The following is a 12,702-nucleotide window of genomic DNA, read 5'->3' on the forward strand; positions in this document are numbered from 1 at the left end:
AAAAAGTTTATGCAGATGCTTCAACACCGGAAGATATGCGACGAAGGATTGTGGATGCATGCTCCGCTATCAGTGTAGCAGCCATAAAAAATGCTAAACAATCACCGTCAATATGCACCGTCTACGCAAGTGCATTGCAGTAAATTTCGATTTGTCAACAACTTTGGAACTCGTACAACGGCGTAGCATATGATACTCCTGGTAATACAAAGTTTTTAAATTTTTTCTCGACCCAGATGAAACAAAAATTATGTTCCGATATGTACCGAGTTCGTCTTGAAATCCTCTAACAGATAGACGTAAAAAAATTATATGTTTATTTGCAAAAAATTCAAGGTGACCTTGAAAAAACATGAAAAAAAAGAGTTGACAAATAATTTTTTATAATCACGTTAAAGCGCTCTTGAAACCATGCGAAAGCTGATAAAAACATTTTCGATCGGATTGCTAACAGAGTAATCTCTACTGATCACGATTCGTGATTCACCCTGTATATATAAGAAAAAGAATCAATTAATAAATATTTTTTTTATCATATTTAACTGTTTTCCCCTTATTATATTTGTTGTACCCTAACTTTCAATTCCCTGAACCGAAACCGGTGAATGGAGGTAGGTTCTAAACTGTGTCTAGTATTATTTAAATTAATATCGGTCCTTCCTGGGATGTAACAGAGGAGAGACCAGAAAAAGGCTCACATCTGGCCGAGTCCTTGTTCAACCTTCATAATACAATTTCCCAAAAATTGAAGGACGTTTGGGGACCCGTACGACCGAAAAACCATAAACCCAAAATCTTTATAACACACAAAAAAATAATAAACCTCCTACTCCCAACGTCCCATACAGACCACACCCACAGCCATATCTACGCCAATCAGACACTCATCCCCATAAAACACAGACACAATCAATAGAAATGTAACCCAAAAAACATAGTAGCTAAGTTGAAATCGGCACTTCACTCGAGATCCAAATTCCGAACCGTCAACACGACTTCGTACAATCCTGACTTTAATAAACAGTTTTAAGCGTTAATTCGGTTCACGGTCCACTACCCGAGTCCTAATCCCAGGTAAATTCCTTCAGTGGTTTAACCCAAAAGAAAAGACAAATATATCGCGTTGCGATCGGTCCGTAAATCGGTACATCGCACAGTGGTCCGAAAGCGCCAAAACGTAGCCAAAATAGGAAGGAGTACTTCAATTTAGTTCAAAATTGATACTCATAGGTTTCTCGGATCGCTGATTATAAATCTGATGTAAAAATTACAAAAAACAAAATGGCGGATTCAATATGGCGAATGCGTAACCAAAAAAATGATTGGACTTTCTTGAAAATTAGTATTCCCATATTTTTCGGGCCGGCGAATATGAATCAGATGTCAAAATTACAAAAAACTTGAAAACTTACAAAAAATTGTTGTATCAGAAAATTCTATAAGTGGAACCATAGAATGCTTATTTAACTATTATAACTTCTAAATTTCTCGAAAAACATGCTTGTAACTAGTACCATGACTACCTCTGCGTCACAAAAATGGATTGCATTACGAAAGGGGCAGTTCTACAAGACTCGACAAGAATCTCCGTGGAATATTGTGGAATATACAACTTTTAGTGTATATTTGTAAAATCTGTGCACTAAGTTTTATCGGTCACTGCATACATTCCACAAATTAATTAATATAAATCCAATGTTATTATTATGCATAGTAATTACCTCCAGGAACAGCATCCATCGTACACGCACAAAAAAATTCAATTTCCATAAAACTGTAAGCTTGACACCTTTTTTTTCACGACGTAGTTCACTGCACGAAAACTGCTAGACGGCTGTATGGGATATTTGTACTCCCACCATTTAAGAGGTATAGATAGTAAGACCTTTTTACCTTCTGTTTCTTATGCTACCATTACCTGAGTATCCAATACGGCAAGAGCCATACCCCTAACGGGAAATTCATTTTTTGCATTTTGGCCACGTTTTGGCGCTTTCGGACCACTGTGCATGGTCGCGAACGTAATATTATTATTTCCAACAATGACATATAAGAATTGCGTTCCTAAATAGCAAATAAGCGAAAACGTATATAATACTCGCCATATAGTGTGAAGTGCAAGGAAGGACAAACTTATGTAAGAGAAAGTTAACGAATCTCTGAGATATAAAAGATAAGTGAGGACGTAAATATTTCTCAGGACCAGAGCTAGACTACGACAGAAAGAAGTGTATACTAAAAATTAGTCAGGAGAGATAACGAAGTAAGTCTCGTAACATGACAAATAACTCCTAGGTTATTTGTTGTGTTACGAGCCAGGGCTGCGAGCAACGCGAGAGGCCGGCGAGGGGTTGTTACCCCTGGAATATGGTTTCGATTGTTAGTTAATATTGAAATCTTTGTTGATTTGAATTTAAGATTGGTTAGCCTCGTAACTTATATATATCTTAATTGATACAATCCGAGCGGTAAGGGTTGTAGATTACGCGAGTTAACAAACAAGACAAATATATTCTGAATTGGAATAGTTACAATTGTAGTTGTCTGTGTCGCGAATGAATGTAATAAGTATACAATTGGAGAAATTGTTACCTATGCTGCACGGTGTTGACAATGCGGGGTCAGAGAGCGATTGTTGAAAGCCAAATAGAATATACACGATCTACCGGAATCTATAAGGTTACGTTTGATTCGAAAGGGACTTTTACCCGATCTCACTAGAACTGACTCTTACGCGTGTAACGCGACGTGACTGCACGATTACTATACCGCGACCGAATCACTTCTGAACCGTTTCTCAACTAACCGAAGAGGATGAAAATGAATGGGTTTATATACCCTAAAAATGATAGGGAAATGTGTCTGTATTATTCTACGGTCGCATACTCGTATTTGTCGTTTCGAGTGAGTTTAATGTTTGCAGCTGGATCTTTTGTTTATAGGGGTAAAACGAAGGGTTAGGCAGGATGTTTCCTATCAAAGACTATCTTGACAAAACATTCCAGAAGGGGATGTTTTGAAGATTTCCATATTAAGAAATCGTACGCTGCTGTTACTGAATCATGCTTCGTGCCAGCTGCGTCCAGCCGGAGTACAATCATTAAACAAAGGGGCCTGTTGGGACGCTTTTCGTTCTCAGAAAAGAGATTAGAACTTCTAATCGAAATGAACGTGGAGAAACGTCTCCATACGTAACAGTTGTACGAATCAATTTTTCAAACAAATGCTGCATGGTTTCCAGGAGGATATACAGTGCTGCAATCTGTTTTTTGTTTCTTCTCTTTTTTTATCGAGATATGAGGGTCACCTTCAGTTTTTTAAATGCAATATCCAATATCTTTTCTCGAATTCTGATAAAGTACCAACTTCTCCATAAAAAAAGTATTACACCAAATAGGGCTTAAAATGAATAATTCCTAATCTATTTGCAGGACAAATTTTATTTCAAGCAATGCCTGAAATGTTGTCCATTACAATCAATGTACTTGCGTAATCGGATTATGAGTGAACGAAGAACTTCTTCTAGTGTTTCTGCAGTTATTGAGGCACATGCACTAATAAGGCTCGCGATAAAGTTCATTTTTAATATTTGAACAATGAAATAATTTGGAGAATACCTTGGTAATTATTAATTTCGAGCCTTATTGGGTATAATACTTTTTTATGCGGAATTTGGTGCTTTATCCGAATTTCAGAAAAAATATTGTGCATTCTACTTCAAAAACTCATGGTGATTCTCATATCTCGATAAAAAAGCGAAGTAACAAAAAACAGATTACAGAATTGTATGTCCCCCAGGAAACCATGCAAAAGTTTGAAAAACTTTTTCAGATAACAAATAACCTAGGATTTGAAGTCGTCATGTTCCGAAACACCCTGTGTTCCGCCGTTAATATAGTTTATTATAGTTATATTAGTGGGTTCTGTGTTCTATTGTGTTCTGTGGCATTATACACTGGCAGCCATATACATATATACTTACGTACACTTTATATTTGAACTTTAATGCTTCGTGTATTTTTTTAAACACCTCTAATGACTGTGTATATGTTGTTTATAAGAAATAGTTACCTTGATGTATATACCAGGATTAGGATTTTTATTTGTTCCAAGAAATGCTGCTGTTTATAAATAATAGTCGAAATGCTTGCGATGTAAGCAATATCTTTCAGTGTCTGGTGAACTCTGTGAGTAGTTAGACATTGTACAATATTGCAGTAATAAGAAAGGGAAAGAATATCATGCCAGAACAACGGCAACTAGTGCAGCATCTTCGCAAGAAAGGAATGGTATATCAAAAGATTGCTTCTGAACTTGAGATATCCGTTATGGCTTGCCATTAAGTTATAAGGTATATTAAACAACATGGAACAGTAGGAAACATCACTCGTAAAGCAAGATCCCGATAATATGATGCAAGAACTGATCGAAAGATTCATCGTTTAAAAAAGACTGACTGTTTAAAAACCGCAGTTGACATACACAAGGAAATATAACAAATTCGGAAATAAACATTAGTGTAGGGACTGCGCAATGACTTTGTAAGGACTGTTAAATGAGTTTAATGAAAGTTAAATGAATGGACCAATTGCTAGGAAAAAACTTTGCATATCCGAAAAGAATCGCCGAGCCAGGATTGCATTCTCGAAAGAACGTATTAACTGGACAGCACAACAATGGTGAATAGTCATTTTTACCGACGAATCTAAGTTTACTCCCTATGGATCTGGCGGGAAAGTATATGTTAAACGCCGAGTAAGAGAAGAATTTAAGGAAAATTGTATAAAACTGACGATGAAAGGCGGTGGAGGATCCGTGCTGGTTTGGGGTTCCATGACTATAAACGGTACGGGTCCGATTCTCCGAATAATAGGTATCATGGACAGATTTATATATTTGAATATTATTAAAAATGTGTTACTTCCAATTGCCGAAGAACGTATGCCAGAAAATTAGATGTATCAAGCGGATAATGATCCGAAACGCACTGCGCGGGTCGTTAAAACGTTTTAAGTGATCAGAATATTAATGTAATGAATTCACGGCGCAATCAACTGACTTAAATCCTATAGAAATGTTGTGAAGTGATGTAGACAAACGTGTAAGAAACAAAAATCCTAAAAAGGTTTTTATGGGGCTTTCACCAACTTATTTGCGGCAATTTTCTGATTAAAATGACACTAAACTCGATATAATTTGTATTTAATAGTTTAATTTACAGTATGTAGAGCGTCTTCGCACAGTGATCTGAGAACACGATTTTACTGGTCAAAACTCAAAATGTCATTGAAACTTTTTAAAAGTTGGTAATCACGTGTTTCTGAGGTCATTGCAAAAAAATTCAAAATTCAAAATAGCGGATTCAATACTATGTACATATGGTCTGGAAATTCGCTTTTCGTGGTCAAACTTAAAGGGACACACATTTTAACATTTTTCAACGCAATATATTTTAGTTATTCAATGTAACTAATATAAGTAATATGTATATACGTATAGTTATATTATTCATTTTATAATTATAACTATATTTAATTAAATATACAGTGAATTCGCGGTTTATGTCAGCAGCCCGGGTCATGTCGTCCTTTAAGTTAGAAAGCCACTATTCTTTGATGCGGTCACCGCCTTTAACAGTTCATCACGGTCTGTAAACACGTCCTAATTCGTGTGTATTACACGTTATATATCAAAGTTACAGCGGGGAAATGCTGCCGACAAGCATTATAATTATATTATTAATTTTATAATTATAATTATGTTTAATTACATACAATTATATTACTTTATGGAGTTCGGCTCGAACCGTCGAACGAGTCAGACGTGTTTGCAAACAGAGCGCTACATCGAACGTGTATTTGAAGTGTCCATTTCAGTATCGCGAGTGCTTACGAAATAGTTAATTGCATACAACTGAACTGTTAACGTCAAGTGCAGTGATGAAGCCCCCTGGTAACCAGGGGGCCTCATCTGAGAACAACTTAAAAAGCATGAACGTCTCTGAGTACAGTAATGTTCATTCAAACAAGTCAACGAGCTCAACAAAAGTAACAACAGATAGTGTTCCATTGACGTACGCAGCCGCAACACAAAGTATTACAGTCCCGACTAAAGAACAAGCGATTATCATGGATGCAATTGATGGTGTGTCCATCAAAGAATTCATATTAGCAGTAGCTAAAGTTATTTCACCGGTTAATATCAGATTCGCCTCTAGAATTTCGAACGGCAGAATCTGTATGTACCTCGCCAACCAGCACCTTGTAGAAAAACTGACCGACACCGATGTAAACATAAGCGTCGGCGCTCACACACTGCGAATTCGTCCGCTCGTGGCCAGGGCTAAGAGAATAATACTATCCAACGTGTGTCCGATAATTCCGAATGATACAATTGAGAAAAAATTGACAGCTATGGGAATCAGGTGCGTGTCACAGCTTACATATATAAGGGCTGGCATGAACGAACAGGGGTTCTCACACATTTTAAGTTTTCGGCGTCAAATATACATTGAACCCAGTGATGCTGTTAAACTCCCCGACAATATTCAGATAGAGCATGAGAACGTCAACTACTGGATTTATATTTCGTCAGATAATCCAAGATGTTTCATCTGCAAAAAAGACGATCACTTGGCCAAACACTGTCCAAATGTTGGCAACACCATGCAAATTTTGTTGCCTGAAAAACCATCGTATAATCAGGCAAGAGGTAATGCGTCTGAAGAAGTCAAGGTTGCAGAAGACAACTTTAAAGTCACTGAATCTGAGACCAATAACTATGAGAGGAATGACAAAAGACCGTTATCCACTACCGAGTCAGGCTCTACCGCCAGGGGAATCGCAATCAACGATAACTTGTCATCAGATGACACCGACAACAAGACTAACCAGGAACAAAATCTCAAATATAAGCGAACAAAATTAAAGAAGACAGTAAAGAAAATGCGAACAGAATCGTGTAGTAGCGACCAAGAAACCGACATTGAGGCAATGACTCTACCGATTAAAGAAATTCTAACTGAGCATCCGAACACCTATGTCTTAGACTACACCACTTTGAACAGCTTTCTGCGAGAAACTATTGGCAACTCCAATCACCTTGAGATAGCCAAAAAGTATACAGATGACACCAAAGCTTTAAGCAATATGTTATACGAAATCTACCCAAGCTTAACACACCGAGGCGCCAAAAGTCGGCTGACCAGAATTATCAAGAAATTAAAAGAGGATAACACAGACCAAGACATCGCCTTAAACCCAGCTTAACAGTATCCTCAAAAATGGGACAACACACTATCGGTAATAACAATTTCTCAGCGTTACGCATCATATATTGAAACGCCAGGAGCATTGCACAACGCAAAGAAGAGTTGGAACAAATGCTACAAGAGATTGACATTTTCATTTGTGTTGAAACATGGCTCAAACCGGAAATGAGAATAGCATTCAAAGGTTTTAACACGGTTCGCAAAGACAGAATTGGCAGAAGAGGAGGTGGTATCGCTATCTTTATCAAAAGATCCATTGACTACTGTATATTACCAAATATTAGATCTTTTAATAATCTCATAGAAACATGTAGCATTAAGTTAGTGAACACTGTCCCATCTATTAACATAATGGCACTCTATAGACCACAGGGCCCCTCTTTAGGGCAAAACAAATGGGATTGGATCATGCAAACAGTCTCAGACTTGCAACCTTGTCTCTTAGTAGGTGATTTCAATGCGCATAATACAGTATGGAATTGTTCAAGTAATGATTGTAACGGGGATAGATTATTCAATAGCTTATTAAGTCACAGCATCTTTTTGCACAATCCTGATTCTTTAACACACGTCGATTTAAGTAACAATAGTAAATCTAACATTGACTTGATTTTTACGACTCCGGATTTAGCTGATAAAACTCGGATAAATACTTTGGACGATACTCATGGATCTGACCATTTTCCTATCGGTATAGAAATTAGTATTGAAAAAACTAGACATATTTACAGGAAAGTTACAAATACATTGTCTTCAACAAGAACGGATTGGGATAAGTATCAAGAGTTAATGGCACAAAATTTCCAATTATTTTTATCACGCGAATTCAATATACTAGATTGCGTGGAAAAATAAAACTTCTTTACTGATTATATAAGAGAAGCTATTATAAAGAACACACCCTCGAAGGTGACGGTCAACGACAATATACATCGAAACCCAGTACCGTGGTGGGACAAAGAATGTGAACGAGTCAAGAGGTTGAGGAGAGCAGCCTACAAGAAATGGCAACACACTTATGAAATGTCGGACCTAGTTAACTATAAAAAACTTGTTGCAACCGCAAAGAAAACATTCAAGTTAAAAAAAAGAGAGTATTTTCACAAATTTATTTCAGAGTTTGACACTAAAAGGGGCAGTAAATACTTCTGGAATACCTGCAAAAAACTGAAAAATAAATGGACATATACCGGGAATAAAACAATGTCTGCTGACCAACGCCTAGAAAGAATACATGAATGCTTAGATAAAATTGCTCCCCCTTGGGCTGCCTGCAACCCAGACGGCTTTTCACAGGCGCCTCATAATCAGTTCTTCGACAAACCTTTCGATTTCACAGAATTTAATTTTGCATTGGATTTTAAGAATGACAAATCTGCACCCGGAAAAGACGGCATAAACTATCTCTCACTAAAACTTCTGCCTTGTAACATTAAACTGGTCCTGCTAGATATATTCAACGAAATGTACCTGGAAAAACGATATCCCCAAGAGTGGCAGTCGGTTCAGATGTTCTTCATTGATAAACCCAATAAATTGGGCGTTAGACCTATTTCCCTGGCTTCATGTGTATGTAAACTTTTTGAAACCATGATAAAGAACAGGCTAGAATGGTGGCTTGAAAATCAAAATATTCTACCCACGTCTCAAGCAGGATTTCGCAAGGGTAAATCATGCTCTGATAATTTAGTTTCTTTATTAACCAACATCGACACCGCAAAAAATCAAGGTAAAGACACCCTAGGAGCCTTTCTAGACGTACAAGCTGCTTTCGACAATGTGAATTGTAGTTTGCTTATTCAGAAACTAATCCAGATAGGCTGTTCTCTTGTAGTCATAAGATTTATCAAACATATAACGCTTGGCAGGAAAATTACTGCTATAGATAGAACCACAAGCACTATCACAAGAACAACCTGGAAAGGTTTGCAACAGGGAGGAGTTCTAAGTCCGTTACTATATAACTTTTATGTAGCTGAAGTTATTAAGAACATTCCAGACAACGTTCAAATATCGCAATTTGCAGACGACATTGCTGTCTACTGCAGCACCCCTACCATCAACGATAGCAAAAGGTTACTCGAACAATCGATTAATACAATTAATGCTAATCTCAAATCTGTTGGCCTTGACCTGTCTCCTAAAAAAACGGTATTTGTTCACTTTAATAATAGACGTATTCTACCGGGTAAAACCGAAATTATAATTGACAACCATGTCATCAAATCAAGCGAAACAGTTAAATTTCTAGGAATCAATTTTGACTATGACATGAGCTTTAAAGTTCATATAAATAATGTGAGGAAAAAATGTTTTAGACTACTAAATATTATGAAATTTCTTTCTGGCGTTTCATGGGGTGCTTCACCCGAGACTTTGCTGTTAATATACAGCAGTCTCATAAGACCAATTATGGAATATAGTTGCTTCATATATTATCCGAAAAACAAAAACCTAATCCTTAAATTAGATCGAATTCAGTATGCTGCAATCCGACTGGCACTAGGGTACAGAATTAGCACGCCCACAAATGTTTTGCTTAGCGAAGCTAAAGTCATTTCCCTTCGGGATAGAGTCAATTTTCTAGCTAGAAAATATCTACTCAAATGTTACTCTTATACAACCTCAACTTCAAACAAAATACTGTTTAAAAACAACACAGACCTGATTGCCATTCCTCCCAACAGACGAACGAAACACTCTCTGCTAGTTGAAAACCTCCTTAATTTGTTAGAAACACGACCCGATCTAGAGATAGCTGAAAAACATCCAATTTTTACCACAGACTATAACATCCTATATAATATTCCACCTAGTGATGTTTATTTAGGTCAATCATTACAAGATTCTTCCGACCCTAATATTCCGTTACGAGATTTTATTGAATCCAACCCTCCGAATACGGTTGCAATCTATACCGATGGCAGTGCAACAGAAAACTCCGAATCAGTAGGTGCCGCAATATACTGCCCACAACTAAATATCTCCCAAAAATTTAGTTTAAACAAGCACGCATCAATATTCACAGCAGAATGCTACGCCGTTAGCCGAGCACTGGACATTGCCAATTTATATAGTAATACTACAAATTTTCTCATCTTCACCGACTCGCAAAGTACAGTGAAGTCACTACAGAAGCCAACCTTCAAATATAATATCAGTAACCACATCATTGAAATCAAAACTAAGTACTCTACGTTTATATCAAACAACAAAGGCCAAAATTTTATTAAGTTTATCTGGATACCAGCACACGTAGGAATTATCGGTAACGAAGAAGCAGACTCACTTGCGAAAGAAGCGACCAAAGGAAGCCCTTCACCAGATATCAAGGTTTCAATCGCTGACCTAACCAGAGACCTCAAAATTCAAGCAAGATTGTCCACTAACACCCTAATCAAAAAGGAGGGTCTAATCAAAGGTGTGAACTATGTTAGATTTTATCACAAGGACAAAGGGAAGCCATGGTACACTGGTCTTGCGCTCTCTAGAGATTTTCTAGTTTTTGTTAATAGATGTCGAGCTAATCACTATAATTTAAATGGTTCTTTGGCGAGGGTTAACTTTATAGCTAACAGTGCTTGCCAATGCGGAGCAGAACTCCAAGACCTAAATCATGTTATATGGCAATGTCCAGACTATGAAAACGAACGCAATACATTGGAAACAAAGCTCCTCAAAGGCAAGTACTGTTTCCCTCTTTGTATTAGTTCCTTCTTATGTAAACCTGACATAAAAGGACTAAAAATAATTTATAATTTCCTTAAACAATGTTCCGTTAGACTTTAGAAACAGTGTAAACCTATTTAATGTAAGCTAGATGTAATAATATTGTACTTGCTATATAAACCACTTGGTTTAAAGCAATAAATAAATAAATAAATATATTACTTTATAAAGTCACTATTCAAGAACCCACATGACTGGATATTATCCAGACGCCAAAATGGCGCGAGCTTCTATTTCTTAATTATCGTATAAACTATAAGGTGGCAGGAGGTGGTACTTAAAATTTATATGCTCTTTTCACAATTGTTTACACTTTCATATAAAACAAGTCTGATGCTTATTACTCTCAATCATTTTTTTAAGAACCTTCTCAAAGTTTAAATTATTAATATTATTGTAGCATTTGTACATCGATTAAATAGTGCTTAGAAAATAATCAAATACTGAAAGCACACCTATTAATATATGTAAGACATTCGTTCAAATCTGTTATATCATATTCTATAACGAGCTCTTAGAATAATTAGTTTCACTTTGAATTTCAGAATTTTGTATTGAAAACGTTAGCCTCGATTACACAATTAGCTGAAATGAATAATATTTTGGATTTTGAAGGTTTGAAGTGTATTGTTAATTTTTTATTGTTTATTAATTTGTAGTAAAGAAGTCTGTCAAAATCTTGAACTTCGAATATTGTCTTTTGGCCAGTAGAATCACGTTTACATGCGTTGTCCTTTCCTACGTTTGGCGCGATTACAAGAAAATAGTAGCCCTATACGATCTACATACATATGTTACAGCACGGACCCGAGGATTGGGCTTAGATCAAGACTACTGTACTAACCCAGAATCAGGCAACTTGCAGCCCATGGGCTGCGCACAATTACCTATAGCTGGTGTCACATAAGAAGGAATCTATATCCCACCCACGACGGGTCTCGATCACCCACAACGGCATGAATATTCATATTCCGGGAGACAAGTAATTTGTCATTTGTACCTGTTGAGTATTAGGGTACATTTACATTCGCAATGAGACATGAGACATGAGAACGCTACCTTGTTGCAACAGCGCCATCTGTTACTAAATGTGTGTGTGCAGTCTTATAGAAACACTATATACGTGAGCCTCGTGCAAAACCTGGATGTTTAGTAAAATACATTAAAATAAACCAGTTGTTAGTAAAATACACAACCAACGCTTCTTTTATTTAACATGGTAGCAGAGCGTGGTTGGTAGAAGTATAAAGTTGAAAAGAAGTGTTGAGAAGTTTAGCAAGTGAAGAGAAATCGGAAGTTCGAGAAACAGCGACCACGTGTTGAAACAATGGTGAACATGAAAATTGACGACGTAGTAATTCCGATATTCGATGGATCGGACTACAACAACTGGAAGATTTTAATAAAAAATGACGTGTTACGCAAAAGCTAAACATGCGAAAGAGTTCAGGTTTGAGTCAAAAGATAGAGGGACTCTCCTCTACATATCCATATAGCTAATTAGATCTTTATGTACTTCCTAACAGTTGTAAATGGTTGTTAATGTTTGAAAAAGAGTCGACGCGGGTACTTATACGCTCTATTTTTGTATTTATGTGAAAAATACTTCATCTAGGAGGAATTTATAGAATGTTTACGTGGACACGAAATCAAATTTATTTACATTATTGCCTCCTTACTCATAAAATAATTGTGATATTGTA

At 36.6% G+C, this 12,702-nt stretch overlaps 1 protein-coding gene across 12 annotated transcripts in view; it reads right to left on the bottom strand.

Annotated features, from left to right (window-relative positions):
• LOC143364149 (echinoderm microtubule-associated protein-like 2) overlaps window positions 1-12,702 on the bottom strand; it is a 497,449-nt gene that overhangs the window by 212,186 nt on the left and 272,561 nt on the right. The gene's annotated exons all lie outside the window — the stretch shown is intronic.

This window comes from Halictus rubicundus, chromosome 1, assembly GCF_050948215.1.
Source record: "Halictus rubicundus isolate RS-2024b chromosome 1, iyHalRubi1_principal, whole genome shotgun sequence".
NCBI classification, from domain to species: Eukaryota; Metazoa; Arthropoda; class Insecta; order Hymenoptera; family Halictidae; genus Halictus; species Halictus rubicundus.